The 16,809-nt window shown below is 34.4% G+C and overlaps 1 long non-coding RNA gene across 1 annotated transcript in view; it reads right to left on the reverse strand.

The window, feature by feature from the left end:
* Positions 1 to 13,402, reverse strand: part of LOC113608313 (uncharacterized) — a 14,976-nt gene extending 1,574 nt beyond the window's left edge. Inside the window, exons 1-2 of the long non-coding RNA XR_003428300.1 lie at positions 13,392 to 13,402; positions 5,435 to 5,437 (exon numbers count right to left, since the gene is read on the reverse strand). This is a non-coding gene — a long non-coding RNA (uncharacterized LOC113608313). The remainder of the gene's footprint in view (positions 1 to 5,434; positions 5,438 to 13,391) is intronic.
* Positions 13,403 to 16,809: the final 3,407 nt, after the last annotated feature.

Consider the following 16,809-nt stretch of genomic DNA (forward strand, 5'->3'; position numbering starts at 1 on the left):
AGGAAGGAAGGAAGGAAGGAAGGAAGGAAGGAAGGAAGGAAGGAAGGGAGGGAGGAAAGAAGGAAGGAAGGAGGGAGGGAGGGAGGACGGAAGAACAACGGAATCTAGAAATAGCCTGTGACTCAGTAATTCCACTCTAGGAGAATACACAATTCATACAGACTACTGTAAACTATGAGAATGAAAGAACAGCTACTTCGTGCAACAATAGGTGATTCTTACAAACAATAATGAATGAAAAAGCCAAAAGAGCAAAGTTTATAAATAGATAGAAATAATCTATAAATAGCAACATCAGGTGTCAGGGTAATGATTCCCTTTGGGTTAGATAGGCTAGGGAACTGACACAGGTCTCTCATGTACTGGTAATGGTCTAGCTCTTAATCTGGTTGGTAATTGCATGGTGCGTTCACATTGTAACACTTCACTGAATTTATGATGAGTAAACTCTTCTGTATGTGCTATATGTCAGTAACATTCACTGATAAAAATAAATTGAACCAAGTACATCCATTGATATATATTCACATTAAGCTATTAAATCTTTATCATCAGTCACTATAATGAAAAACCTCATCAATGATTTAATAGTGTTTTTTTTTTTTTTGCGGTACGCAGGCGTCTCACTGTTGTGGCCTCTCCCGTTGCAGAGCACAGGCCTCGGACGCACAGGCTCAGCGGCCATGGCTCACGGGCCCAGCCGCTCCGCAGCATGTGGGATCTTCCCCGACCGGGGCACAAACCCATGTCCCCTGCATCAGCAGGCGGACTCTCAACCACTGCGCCACCAGGGAAGCCCCTAATAGTGTTTTGATGTATATGAAAATGGTTACTAATGAACAAATGATGAAATCAACTCTCACGGTTTTATTGCCATCAATATATCTATATTAAGCTATTTAAATGATGCAGGCTTCTGTAAAAATATCAAATGTATCTATGCATATGCCTCAGCAGATATTTTAAATATTATAGGGTACTTAATTAGACAATCAATTTTCCTTAAAATTGAAATATTTAACAAAATGTATTTTAAACAGTATTTTTAAATTAATCACATTGCTTCACAATCAGATCCCTAAAGAGAAGTCATAAAGAAAAAAAAAAATTAATCCAATACATGTGACTAAAAAAAGTTTCAAAGTTGCAGAGACACACATAACCCAAATATCTACTTATGGGAATATTCCCAGCTCTTTAATTATCATTTCTACTGTAATAGAGCTCACAAAGAAAATACAACAAATTATACTTATTAACCACTCCCCCAAATAATCCCTTTGAAAAGGTAATATTCAAAAGAGTAGTCATTTATCTCTTTTCCTTTCTCATTTCCTTCCTTCCTTCCTTCCCTCCTTTTTTTTTCCTTTCTTACTTTCATCCATTTTTCTTCCTTTCATTCTTTTATCTTTTGGTTAAAAATGTCTCCAGATGAGGGGCAAGATCACATTTAGCATATACAATGACTTTCTGTAAATTAGCAAAAGGTACCCTTGACTCTGAGTGGACACAGTCCAGGTCATCTTAGCAAGCAGGAAACAGATTGGATTTCAGATGTATTTGCCCCTTCATCTGGGTGACCCAGTACAGGACATAACCCACCAGCTATACTCATGACCCTGATGAGAGAAGCAGAAAGCAAAACATTATAAGAGACCCTTTCCTCCCAAAATGAGACAAGTAATTAAGTCACTGGTAATTGTAGGAATGTGAGAATGGAAAAGACTTTGACTACATAATAGCATTAGTTAGAAGAAGAATACAATTTACAAAAAGCAAAAGTAGAGAAAAATAGGAGACCTAAAGAGTATTTGAAAAACTTCTTGAAACCCTTGGCAAGGGGACCATACGACACTGGTCACCAAGGACTTGAAAATGTCAAAAAGCTATCAAATGATTATGTCAGGTGATAAATATAATACTTTAGGGGAAGAGTGGTCAAAGCGAGGTGAATAAAGAAATACATATTGTATAGTAAGTGACTGCATATTAGAAATGAAAAATGACCAGTAAGGTTAACTAATAGTAATTCTGCAGGTATTTCAAAGTAACCAACACAATGTTTTTATGTAAGTTATCTAGAGAAGCAGCGCCGCCATTCAGTGACCCTTAAATAAAAGGTTCACTAAGGGATAAAAAGGCTATAGTGGAAAACCAAATAATTTAGTTGCCTTAGTCTACACTGTAAAGACGTAAGTGAAAGCCAAAAATACCTTTGAATTGGGCAACTTAGAGGTACTAGATCTAATCATGCTAAGAAAACCCAGTGGATGAATAGATAAACTTGAAGTAGATAAATCACTACTTGTGCATAGCACCCAGTCAAACATTTTGAGGGAACTCAAGGGCACAATTTTAGTTGTTTAGTAAAATAGACAGCTTGTCCTTATGAAAAAGGTAACAAGCTGGAAAAGTGTACAGTGCCTGTGTAACCGTAAATGGTTCTGGAATGACTCCTCAGTGTCAAAGATCTCTTCCACAAAAGACAAACTGGTGGGAACTATTAGTTTTAAATGTAGAAGAAACAGTCACATAATTTTATAAAGGAAAATCATAATTATTTATTTTATTAATTTATTTATGTCATAATATTTTATTATTTTATATTTTATTTTATTTTTATTATTTCATTTTATTAATTTATTTATGTCATAATAATATTATTAACACAACTTTATAGGTAAGTACTGTTATCTTCATTTTGTTGAAAAGAAAACTCTATATACCAAGTGAAACGTATATATATTATGCAAATTTTTAGGGAATGTATTAAAAGCAAAGACATGAACTGTCTTCCAATACAAATGAGAAGTTAAATATAAAAGCACAATACAGAGAAGAAAAGTGCTATAAACTCTAAGAGAGATAATATAGTATGGAGATTTCTAGAAGGAGGATATTACTTATTGTTGAGGTTAGTGGAGTGTTCTTCATTCTAGAGAAAGTGTTTGACTTGGGTCTTACAGAATGCATAGCATGTGTTCATACTAGGAAGGTCTGAGAGGCATCTTGACAAATGATAATTATTGAGAAAATAAGAGAAATATATTAAAAAATGAGTCAAATCATTTTTTGTTTTACTATTATCCATACACAGATGATGTGATTGTACCTAACCATAAAACAAATGAACCAAATCTTTTAGAATTGACAACATAATTTAATGTTAGAAGATATACGTGTTAATAGCTTTCTTAGATATAACATCCAGTTAAAAAATGTGTAAGGAAAATATCTTGTTCACAAGAGCAACAAAATTTAAAGAGTCACAGAAATAATCTAAATAAGTGGTCTGCAAAAGAGGAAACTATAAAACTTGAAAAAAATAGGACTTGGATTAACGGAGAGCCTTGCCAAGGTAAATATGGAACTATTCAAGATGGGAATATTTCAATTCTCCCTCAGTTGTTTAAACAATAGAAATTAGTGTCAGTCAAAATCTCATTTTTGGTGGACTATGGGAGAATACAACTTACAAAAAGTATTCTAAATTTTACATGGAAGAATAAGTGTATAAAGAATGCCAGGAACATTTTCAAAAGCAATAATAATGAAGGATCATCTTCCCTATTATGATGGCCAAGAAACACAGATAAAGGAAAGTTTCCCAAAGTAGTGGGAAGATGGAAGCAAGATGGGCTCTTAAGTGAAGATGGGATGCTGGTTCTATAGAAACAATAACATCCAGAACAGATTTGTTCACTGCACCCCAAGGCTAGAAGATGCTTTTAATAAGCACATTTAACAATGATGAAAAAATGACTTTAAACAAGAGTCAGTTTAAGTTACCATCAAACTGGGAAGAGCTTAAAATGTTCATCTAAAAGGTTTACTCTTTATGTGAAAGAACATACAGCATCAATGTAAGCTAGAATATTTGGGATATTTCCTAAAATACTGATACTGATGGAAAGGACATTAAGTGGACCTCATGTCTCCTGATACCCCATCAAGAATGATTCGATAGATTAGGTATTTCTTCCTTTAGGATCACACTGCAGTGGGAATGTCCTATAATACTTGCAGATTGAGCTCAGTGGGGAGAAAACATCTCAATGTGTCCCCTGTACTTGGCAAGAAAGACATGTAGCATTATACTTAAATTGTGAAACTCATTTTGGCTGAGAAAGCCAGGTCTTGAAATGTGTTGCCAAGAGAGTAAAATGATACAAATATGCATGCTGAATTATATATAAATATGCATATATACATAGCCATCCACACACACCATGTTTAGATGATAAACAGACCAAAGATTGGTATTGAGCTATCGAGATACATAGGCCAAGGGTAGTCTAAGAGGGCTCAGGATGCACTGTACTTCAGGAGAACATTAAGCCCACATACACAGTAGCATGTTTTCCAGAATCCATTTAATCTGGGTTCAAAGGGATGTGAGGCTCTTGAACTGTTAGGACTTGAAAGATGAGAATGGGCTGCCTGTGACACGAGCCACAAATCTTGAGCATATGGAAGGGGCTGACTTGCTGTGCTCCGCAAATGAGAAATGTGTCTCTCTTGGCTTTTTAGGAGGTGCTATGTGCTGAGACACCAGGAAAGAACAGCTCTACCAGCAAAGCCTGAAGTGACGTACACGTTATTCACAACACCTTGCAATTTAAGTTTGAGGCTGAATCTATTGTGCTGGGAAAGAGGTCAATTGTAACAAACAAAGGGGAAAAGAGCCCTACAGCTACACTTTTCACCATCAAAGCTTCTCAACCAGATTTATATTTCAAACTGGAGGCAGAAAAGGATTTGAGGAAATAGTCTAGTATCCCTCTAAACAAAACAAAATGAAAATATTAGGGTGTATTCTACCTTGTAAAACTGACAATCGATACTAGGAAAAGTTAGCTTTGAAAACCTTGGGGGTGACATGAGGGTGGGATCTGGTTCATATAAAGGGTTACTTGATTTTACTTTAGTTTTTTAACTATAGTAAAACAACTAAAGGTCAAATGACAAAGGATCCCTAACTCACTTCCATTTTCTCCTTCACTTGGGATTTTTAAAGTTACTGATGGCTTGCATCTTTCCTCTCTCTTCTCTGAAGCTGTGAAATATACAAAATGCCAGCGAACTGAAGAAGCTGAGCAATGTTTACATTAATAGTGCTGGGAATTAACTTCATCAGGTGGCACTTGTTGCCTTATTAGGTAACAGTGGAAATAATTTGGATCTCTAATTGCTCTCAGGAACAAGAGGGAACACCTGCATCCTCAGTCCTCCCTCATTTCCAAGGCAGACTTATGGGATTCTTCACCACCTAACTAGTATTATGCCTCCTCATATCAATAATTGCAGTCCTTAAATTCTACTCCCTAGGGGAGTATTTTCCCCCTCCCCGTAAAATCATCTTTCACTCGTCCCTCTGAAATATATATCTTAATGAAAAAATGGGCCCAAACAAATGAGTTTCTCTTTGGATGACACACTGGTCTGGCTTGTGGATAGAAAATGAGGTACAACCTGAAGTCGGTGTTGATGAAAGTGATTAAAACAAGAGCTTTTTGACAGGGCAATAACTATAAAATCTTGCTGCTAGTAATAATCTCAACAATACAACCGCAATACCAGAGCACCATATGTTACAGCATAGCAATTCATCTCTATGAGTGTCACTTACTTAAGCAGGTTCCAGAAGAAGCTATCATTATTTTTAAGTGGGGGGAAAGAAGGACACAATTCCATTGCTGTACTATATTACTCACTCCAGTTCAATCCTTCAGCTGACTTATTTACTTTCATGAAAATGAATCTATGTACTTCAAACTATTAGATACCATGAGATCCATAGTTTCCATTTTTGTTGCTATTCTTTGGATCATTTATTCCTTATCCTGCTGCCTTCTAGGGAGTGTGAACTTTCTTTTTAATCATCAATTTTAATTTGAACAACAAAAACATTTCTGAAATTTGTTAGTAATTAGTTAATCATATATATGTGTATATATAATAATCCATAATTTATTATTATTGTTTGTAAGAGAAACTCAATACGTACAGCTACAGTAGCAGATGGAATTTAAGGCCAGAACAGTAACCAACAACAACGGAAGGACCAAAAAAAAAAAAAAACGATTTGGCAAAAGAGAATCTTTAGAACTTAACAATAAGAAAGGTAACTTGTCTTTAAATTGTGTTGGACCTTGACAAAGAGAGTATCTTACATTAAAAGCAAAGGAACAAGTTTAACCAAAGTAATTATTACCAGGTTTCAAGTTTGCAAAGCAAGAAATATTGATAATACACAAATTGTATTGCTGGAGTGAAAGGAAGAAAATCATTTTCCATAGCAAATATTTGTTGGAAATACCATCTAGGAACTATTATTTAGCTTATAAATTTAACGATTTTAGTTGCAGAAAGGCTTGCTTTACTTTGTGTGCTGTATCTATATTAATAAACTATTGGCGGTAACTGGGCAAGTTACATTATGTTTCTGTGACTCAGTTTCCCACTCTGTAAAATGAGAATAATAATAATACCTACCTCAAAGCATTGTTGTGATTAAACAGTTAATATACATAAAGTGCTTAGAAAAGATCCTGGATCATAGTAAATGCACTACAAGTGGTTGCTGCTATTACTGTTGTTATTTAATGGAGTTAATTATGGAGTCCGAGCAGATTTAATTCAAATCCTAGACCACCAATTACTAGCTGGGTGGTAGTGAGATCAATTGACATATTATTTAACCATTTTAAGCCTCTGTAAAATAGGGACAATAACAGTGCCTTCCTCAAGCTAGGAAGAGTAAATGAGCTCATTTACGGTAAGCCCTTACACCTGTGTCCGGCACCAAGTAAATTTAGCTATTTTTAATAATAGTGAAAGTATGGGTATGGTCACATTCTTTGTCACATTAAAATAAGAAAATTAATCTATTTAGGTCAATAGAATTTGCTTGTGTTTTCTTTCTAACCTTTTAAATGAATGAATTCCACCAAAATCAGCTATCTTTTCCCTGAATACATCCAGACAATCCCTGATTGCTTACATCTGATATGGGGCTTTCTCAAGATCTGATGACAATATCTGATACAAATAAATGATTTTATAGGAATAGGTGCAAATACTTCTCCTCAAATGTAAGGTAAAATGGAGCTGGCTTGTAAGGATGAGACAAGTGGCAACATACTCTGTTTTATGCACTTCTCCAGCAAGGTGGTATTTCAAACTCCACGGCAGATGGGAAAAAAACTTGAGGACAGCTTGTTAGAAAAAGACCCAGACTGCTAAGTCCATCACATCTCTCTTTTTCTTTCCTCATTAATTCTCTGATCCTTATTCCATTGTATAACTTAACTATCTCTATAGGCAAAAAAAAAAAAAAAAAGTCTGTATCTAGTTCTCACTACCACCCTTTAGAGGCTTGTACAGTTCTTGAGGCATAAGCCAAGAGGTTTTTCCTAAATGAGAAGCCGGCAGGAAACTTTCACCTGCTCGGCAGGCGAGCAACACTTGTCAGTGAATCTCAATGAACTCAGTACAACTGCTCTTTTGTTTCAGTGTTTGATGTTGCAGGTAGAGAAGATATTTCACTCCTATGAGTACTATAGGTCAGACTACCTCATTCAAACAGAAAATATCACCAAAGATTTAAAAGAAAAGGATGAAAGGGAAAATATGGCTATACACAGAAGGAAAAAATGTGTTTTATTTGGTTTTTACATAGATAGAATATTAGCTACTTAAATCAGACTGACAGAGATGTGCACTACATCTGTTTTGTACTCCCCTATCTTTCACTCTTGTTGAGAGATATCTCCCACGGATATCTCACACTGTTCACTTAGGGTTTCTTTTCTAATTAATGATTAATGCCATCTCCTAATTATAGAGAGTGGCAGACTCTGTAACATGAAGGATAGTCAGAAACTTTGAATTCCTGTGGTTTTCTTTTCAGTCTGTTACTAATATGTGGGGTTAATATGTAACTTTACCTTACATTAATCCTTATCTGAAACAGGTAACAAAATTCTAAAAGAAAGAAGGGAAATTCTGGAAAGGAAAACCCCAGGGCCCATTTGGGTGGCCTGTGCGCCAGATCCAGACCACAGAGGTACTTCTGCTGGCAAATATTTTTAAAAGGTTTGGATTATAATGCTAATATTTAAGGAGTATTAAGAAGTAGTGATGTGGGTTTTTAGTTTCTCTTGAAAAACTTGAAAATCTGGCATTATTATACTGGAACACCTGCATGGTGAAAGTTGGCTAAGTATCTACTATTCCTTTCAGATGGATGGTTTGCTCTCCAGTTTACTAGAGATTCTATATTGTCCTCTTGTCTAATCTATCCTGCCTCTTACCCATTTGCTATAGTTAAATGGTATCTGTAAGCCTTCGAGTTTAAGACCCCCCTACCTCCAGTTATCAAAAGGCGAAACCCTTCACCATCAAATAAACTAAAAACCAAACAAACAAAAATGGCCGTGTAGGTCACTCTGTTACTGCTGCTGGGGTTACACTGACCAATATGATCATCTCTGTTCTCAAGGAGAATCTAGAAATGGTGATCAAATGTACTCCAAAGATAATATAAGTAGTGCTATAAACCTACTAGTGCAGCTCACAAAGACCTAGGATTTTGAACATAGGAGAAGGGAACAGGAAAAAAGTTTGTAAACTACTCAAAGGATGTTTCTAGATAAGCTCTGTCCAGAGAAATATAATGCAAGACACAAATGTAATTTAAAAATTTCTAGTAGTCACAGTAAAAAAAAGACATACTTGAAATTAATTTTAATAATAAATGTTACTCAGTTCAATAAATCCAAAATACTGTCATTTCAATGAGCAATCAACATACAAATGTTAATGAGATATTGCACTTATATTTTTCATACTAAATCTTTGAAAGACAGTGTGTATGTCTATTTATGGCACCTCCCAGTTGAGACGAGCCACATAGTATTTTCTGCAAATACTATGTCTATTTCAATTTGATTATAGGTCAGATGCATAAAAGTAATAGGCATAGGTCAGATGCTTCGGAAATTAATCAAATTTTTTGGCTACAAAAACACTACCAGGAAGTATTCAAACTGGCTTAAGCCATATACACTATTGATGCTGAATAATGAATGTGTGACAACCAAAATTTTTAAGTTTCTAAAAAATTTTCCAATCCAATAGTGATAAATGCACCTTTATGTATGAAATTATTGGCTTACATAACTGAACAGTCCAGAGATAGCTCTAACCTCTGGAATAGGTGGATTTAGGTACTTAAGTCATGAATTCAGAACTCAGTCTTGCTGTGTTTTGCTTTGCTTTATTTCTCCATTTATTAAGTATGTTGTCTTGATGGGAAGATGGCAGGCAGAAATTCTAGACTTTCTTCCTATAACCTTAGGTGTCTCAAGCTTTACTTATAGCAGTTTTGTCAAATCAACAATTTAAGTCCACAGGCTCTAATTAGTCAGGTTTAGATTATCTACTCATCCATAAATTAATTACAATAGCTAAGGGAGTATCTTCTCACTGAAGAAGCCTAATTCCAATACTTCCTCTTGAATTCCAGGGTATGGTCAGGCTATCTGATCACAGGTAGGTTGACTGATAGTCATTATTTAAAGGAAAAATGAAGTGCTCTTACCTGAAGGTTAATATATGGAAGATGGGTAGGCAAACCCAACTAATCTTTACTAGGTTAAATTGTGAAGAATTTTGGACACTATACCATAACTTTCAGATCAATAACTTTTTGTTAATATCTGGTTTTGTTCCCATGGTTAAGTTGGAGCCTCTAGAAAGCCTGCATGTTGAACAGTCCCCTGGTAGTTAACAATTCAGGGCAACAATTCAGCACACATAACTTGCATATTATGCAGATACCAGTAGACAAATTCTTCAAAGAAACACAAAACTGTTAAAATTCTGTAATATAAGTGGTTGAAAAGTGGAAAAACTCAGTCTTTCAATAGATTGGCTACTCTAACTTTGAATAGTTTATCTTAATGTTTGAACTAATCAGTTAAGATATTCTGTCATATGACTAAGCTTTTATGATCACTTCCCTTAAAACTCTATTTCACTATTTCCAGGTAATTTCTAATTGCTTTTAATTTTTTTCACTAAATTTATTCTTGAGTATTTCATTTAGGTGTAAGTAGATAAAACATCATGCATAGGTATTCTGTGATATCTTACAAGTTTGAGTTTATACAACCATGATTTATTACTTCCAAATGATTTCTTTCCAATAAGGTTCTTAGGTGTTCACTTGCTTTCAAAGTTATTTTACTTTTAAAGAGTTCATTCTATTTGATAACACATTTTACTTTAGTCATATACAATGACATTTTAGTGTCAAATAAAATATTCAATACTTTGAGATAAATTTATCATGGACTTATATATACTACCAAAATAGATAGCTAGTGGGAAGCAGCCGCATAGCACAGGGAGATCAGCTTGGTGCTTTGTGACCACCTAGAGGGGTGGGATAGCGAGGGTGGGAGGGAGACGCCAAGAGGGAGGAGATATGGGGATATATGTATATGTATAGCTGATTCACTTTGTTACAAAGCAGAAACTAACACCATTATAAAGCAATTATACTCCAATAAAGATGTTAAAATTTAAAAAAACTTAAAATTAAAAAAAAATTTATTACAAGCATTAGTGAGAAAACACTTCCAATTTATATAGCTTGAATTTGGTTAACTCACAGCAGTGTTTGTAATAAGTACCCAAAAGGTTTTATTAATTATATCATAATATAAAATCTAATTTTAATAAATTAAAAAGCATTGTACTGTACTGCATCATTACATATGATATGAAGTTAGATTTTTAAAATAATATCATAAATTTGTACCATATTCCAAGTGATAATTTTTATAGATTGTTGTCATGTAATCATTTGTCTTTTGATAATTTTCAAATGCTAACTATATTATTCTAATAATAAACATAAATATAATATAAAAGCATAAAGTTGTATAGCAGGAGACTAGGTCTACAAAATTGCAATTACTTAGGAAATTTAGAGTTTAAAATCAGCTTCTGCTAAGTCCTGATTTAATTCTTATTTAATAGAAAGTGAAGTACCCAACAAACCGCTTTACATATTTTTATAGGCAACTAGGACTAACATTAACAAATAATTTTAAAATTATATTTTTATTCCATTATTCCCAAATATCCAAAGAGTGTCTTGAGTCTCTTATCTCAGAGAAGAAGATTATTGAGGCGATTTTGCAGAAGAATCAATGAACACAACAGTATTTTAGCCTAAACTATCAAGGAAATTAAGGACTCTGCATGTGTTTATTGAATGAATTACCATAAAGCTTTACTATTAAGAAAGTGCTGTAGAATACCAGTCATTTCACCTTCAATAATGCAACTGTAATGTTACGAATCCATTATGTGCATTTTAGTCACTCAATAGACAACTGTTGAATAAATCAATGTATACTCAGCAATGGTTATCTTTTTCTTTCTTTTTTGTTATTGTTGTTGCTGTTATTACTATTCTATTTTAATGCAGAGTATTGTGCCAAGGTAGAACAGTTTCAAATGAAGACAAGCCAAAGTAAGAGGTTTACTCTAGTTCAATCAAAGGTACTGAATGCCAACATTTCCTGCTCATAATAAAAGGTAATATTTTGAATTGTTTGCTTCTGAATAATGGTTTGAAACTCTTTGGAAGTTCTCCAGGTGCAGGTTAGCTATCAAAGTTTATGGAGCATAATTTTAACTTAGATCTTGGAAAAATTCAAATTCCCATACTTAATTCTAATTCCATAGGACTAATTCTATAAGGACTAAGAATCTGTATTTTAAGCAAGTAACCCACATAACTTTTTAGCTGGCAATTCTCAGGCTGTATAACAAACACTGTACCTACCACTTAAATATATAATAATCTTTAGGCAACACTTGTTTTGTACCCTACCTCCATTCCCCACCCCTAGAGCCACGGTCACTGAATTATACTAAATGTTATGTACTTAGCTCTAACCAAAGGTAATGACATAAAAATTGACTATATAAAATATTACATATATTCCTTAAAACAACTGTCAAAGATGTTATAAAATATTGTATTGTATTAAATATATTTAATGTATTTAAAATATTGATTGCTTCTTGAATGTCAAAAAGAAACCTATGTTCAGCTGTAATAAATGTAACAATTATCGTTAGCATATTTCATCCTTTTGTTCATCATGATAAGTGCATGTGTGTGTGTGTCTCTCTCTCTGCCAATAACAAATCCATATAAGAATCGCCAGGGAAAATAGTTTGAAAATTCACAGGCCTATCCACTGTACTGGAATGGAATCTTATTGAAGGTGTCCTCTAATGTTAATTTTGAAAGTGTTTTCTAGGCATTTCAAACTTTGACCCCCTCAACTAAATTGAGAACCACACCTATAAGCAGTGAGTAGAAATCATCCCCACAATGCAGATTAATAAAATTATTACCCTGCTCTCAAACAGTTCCTGCCAACAGATCTGTATGCATTTATAAATAAAACTTATAAAACAAATTCCAAATTCTCCTCTAAAAGAAAAATTCCTGTTTCCTCTACTCATAATACTTCGGACACCACATGTGAGGATTTTTCCTGCACATCGAGCAATTCTGACATTAGCTACCTGGAGTTAACTGAGAGCGCACAGATTAAGGTCTTAGTCCCAGAAGACTGTCCCTCATTTCAGATACCCATAGCAAGTCCAGGCCTCCCATACTTCAGCCAGCTGTAAAATGGGAGTTTGCCCGACCCTCTCCTCTGGTTCAATAACTTGCTATAATAGCTCACATAACTCAGGGAAAAGCTGACATTTACCAGTTTATTATAAAGGATATAATAAAGAATACTGACGAACAGTCAGATGAAGAGGTAAATAAGGCAAGATATACAGGGTGTGCACAGAGCGTCCATGCCTTCTCTGGATGGTGACGCCTTCCGAAGACCTCCATGTGTTCACCAACCTGGAAACTCTCCAAATACTTTCTTTTACAGTTTTTATGGAGGTTCTATTACTTAGTCATGGTTGATTTGATTAAATCATTGGCCACTGGTGATTAACTTAGTCCTCAGTCCCTTGCTACACCCTAAGGGTGGAAATTGGGGCTGAAAGTCCCAACCTTCTAATCACATGATTGGTTCCTCTAGCAACTAGCCCCCATCATCTAAGAGTCACCTCTTTATCATATACTCAGGTATAGTTGAAAGGGGCTTATTATGAGTAACAAAAGATGCTCTTCTCATCTCTATCACTCAAGAAACTGCAAGGATTTGGAGAGCCATGTACCAGGAAGCGGGGATTGAAAAAAACTATGTATTTTTTATTATATCACAATATCACATTCTCCAATAGCACTATTGAGTAATTTTTGATGAGATTTCCCCAACTAATGGTTTTACGAAGACATGAATGGAAAAGAGTATTACACCTGATAAAATTTCTTTGTTTTGACTGTTTTCAAACTTTCTCGCTCACTTACTGAAATCTTTCTTCTATCCTAAAGCATCTAATTCCCTCACCCTACATCCTGACATACCATTCTGATGTACAGTAACTGAGTCCTCAGACTGGCATCCCATCCACTCCCATCCTCACAAGAACAAAAGCTGCTCTTCTTCTGATCTACCCTCCTCTTTAAAGAACAAATTAATTTTTCTTTCCTGTCACTTCAGTAAAATGGAGTTCGCTAAAACATATGCCTGAAAAGAACATAGTGGAGTCAATTATGTTATTATATTTAAAGTTAGGAGGTATCAAGGAAAGAAATTTGTTACATAAAAGTGGATCAGAAAATAAGGGTGTCAGAAAGAACAAGGTTCCTATACATTATCTAGAACACTTGGGTCTGCTGGGGTTAGAACAATGAGGGTGGTATTGTCTCATGGGAGACCTACTGTTTAGTTCAGGCCTTTATTTCACATACCTCTATGAAGCTGACAGACATAATAAAATGAATCTATTCACTGAACTGCTAAACATTTATAGTAATATTTGGACAGTTTGGAAAAAAGCAGCAGATATTATGATCATCCATGAATTTCCAAAAAATTTCATGAAAAAAATACAGAAAAATGATTCTTAATCCTAAGTGAAGTATTCACTGAAAACCTCAATACCTTAATTTCTATGTTTGTGGAATACATGTCACATTGAAACATCTTGCATTTCTCAGCATTCCTTCCTTTGGACATTGGTCAACACAGGTACTTTTAAATACTAAAATACTCTCTAAATACCTACATTCTAGGAAAATAGAAATGCTCTAGCCCTGTATCTTTTTCTTTTCCCAATAAAGTATAGACTCTATTATGATGATGACACATATGATAAACACAGCCCTAAAATATAAAGAACGAACTATTAAAAAATAAAGATTTATTTCAAATACATTGCTCTAGCTTAAGTAACCAAGCACTTAGGCGAACACTTCCTATGTTTAGGCATAAGCAATCATTTTGCTACGCAAGGTCATGTTTGGAAATGATAATCCAAGTCGAAGTATTTTGCCCCTAGAGTCTTCATTCAGAGTATTTTCCAGTGGTGTCACAAGTAGATAAATGCACCTAATTACTAGATTGTACATCCTGATATATGTTTATTTGACTATGCAAAGAACCCACCAAATGTATAATTTTCCCTTCTTAAAAAAACAGAGTAATTTAAATGCAAAAGATATGTTAATCAGCATTATCATTGAGATTTTTCATATGGCAAGTTAGGATGCTTGGAATGATCATTTTGCTGTCAGCAATAAAGCAGCTTATACTGGAAATCCATTATGGAAACATCTCAACAATCTCAAAAAAATGGAACTCAAAGTCCCCCTGTCAGCAAGCATGGTGCTGGCTTTTATATAATAATAATCATACGGCACCTACAAACTATTTCCAACAAGAGTAGGGAAAGAAAGGTAGAACCCAGGCTATAATACTGTAGAAAAGAGTCGATAAAACAATAAGAAGAACACAATTTGAAAATGAAGGAAATAAACAGAATATGCTCTTCCAAATTACTGTACAAGTTCTTTTGAAGTACAAGTAGTCATTGCAATAGAAAAATTTGAAGTGGAGGGGTTTTAATCATATGATGAGTAGTGGGGACTCACCAGCGAAAGGGTGCTCCTATTAGCATTTCTTCCAGTAATTGTTATTTTAATTTGGCTGAAATAAACTATAATGCCCCAGACCAGTGATAAAACTGTATATAGTTTGGCAGCTTTTTTCCCTTTAGGAAAGAGATCCATTAAGAACACTACTATTTTGATTTAAGAAAAAAAAGTACTGTTACTCATTTTTATCAATGCAATATAGTCTGGAAACACTTCTTCTGGTGCCCCCTCCATTAAACTATCACATGTTAGATGTGTATTTTATCTTCAGACAGAAAAGCTTCATTTGGGGGGTTGTTTTCTAACTAGGAATTGACCCAAAAGTGCCACCTCTGCCTTTTCCACTTCTCTTCCAAAGTTCTGAAAACTCTAAGGCATTGTTATTTTGTTATAAATTTTAATGAATTAATGAGGTGAGTATGTATAAACATACCTATATCCTTTAAAAATGCAATCATTTCATTCCTGATACATTCAACTGTGTACTTGCTAAATAGAGAACAATGCACTGATTGTATGAGGTTTCAGTGTAAATGTTATTCCCCTTAAGTTTAAAATTAACGTAATAAAATGCATCTAAAGTTTTATAAACTGGTAGAAGAAACAGAAGCGCTATTTTTAAAACTCTAATTATTTAACCTGGGTATGGGCTGAATTTCAGCTTGTGAGTATACAGATGGAGACCTCTTAGGGATAAAATGTGTTAGTTCAGGAAAGAGGCCATGAAAGCTTGAGCAAAGGAGAGGTTGCAGTGGGATTCTTCAACAAATGGGTAGAAGATTTGAAAGTAGAAACAACAGTGTAAATGCCGAATTATGTAATCAGAATAGAAAAAGAGAGGAGGGATCAAAAACATAATGATGTAAGTGGTAGAAAGCCTAGGAGACCTAGAGAACAGCAAAATTAGAAAAGAGATAATAAAATGAAAGATTATTAGCTCACACTGACATATTCTAAATCAATGGCAAGCATATTTGTTTAAAATGTAGAGGTCTACATTTCTAGATGTGTCAGTGAGAAATCATGAAAGCAGTGGAAGAGAGGTATAGTTACAGATTTATGCCTCAGTAGTCTCAGAGACTAAAGAGTGCTTTGGTCTCTCAAAAGATAAAATGTAAATATTATAGAGAAAACATAGTATACATATATCGATTCAGAAAATTTTCTATTATAAAAGCTTATAAATTATGCCAAGAGACTGAATAGTCAAGTAATATGATAATGTTGATAAATAGTTCTGCAATTTCAAGCACCACGGTTTGATAATGTGAGAGATTCTGTGATTAACACAACCAAAGCTTCCTCTTAACTCCAAGAAATTGAACAGTGAAATATCCTCAGAACAAAATTGACGTTTGATCTTCTATTTTCTATTCTGTAAAACCTTTAAGCTGACTGTTTCCCTCAGAAAACTCTCTTGGGTATTGCTACTATGTTGCAACTTTTAAACAAAGGCTTGAACTAATGACTTTGGTTGGTGTTTCTCCTCCCACAATCCTTATTATAGCAAGTTGACCTTAGATGGTTCTACCTCTGTCTTATGGTTCTACATCACCTTCATTTGAATCCAAGCTCCATTTCTTTTCAGGCAATAGATCTATAACTCGCCCTGGAGATTAACAAACTTACTGTGAAATATCCCAGAGGAGAGAAAAATAGCCAAATTATATATGGAGAAATCTACGAAGCAGACTTTTAAAATAAGTGCC

Source organism: Aethalodelphis obliquidens, unplaced genomic scaffold, assembly GCF_003676395.1.
Source record: "Aethalodelphis obliquidens isolate GAN/ISIS:26980383/991018 unplaced genomic scaffold, ASM367639v1 scaffold52, whole genome shotgun sequence".
Classification (NCBI taxonomy): Eukaryota; Metazoa; Chordata; class Mammalia; order Artiodactyla; family Delphinidae; genus Aethalodelphis; species Aethalodelphis obliquidens.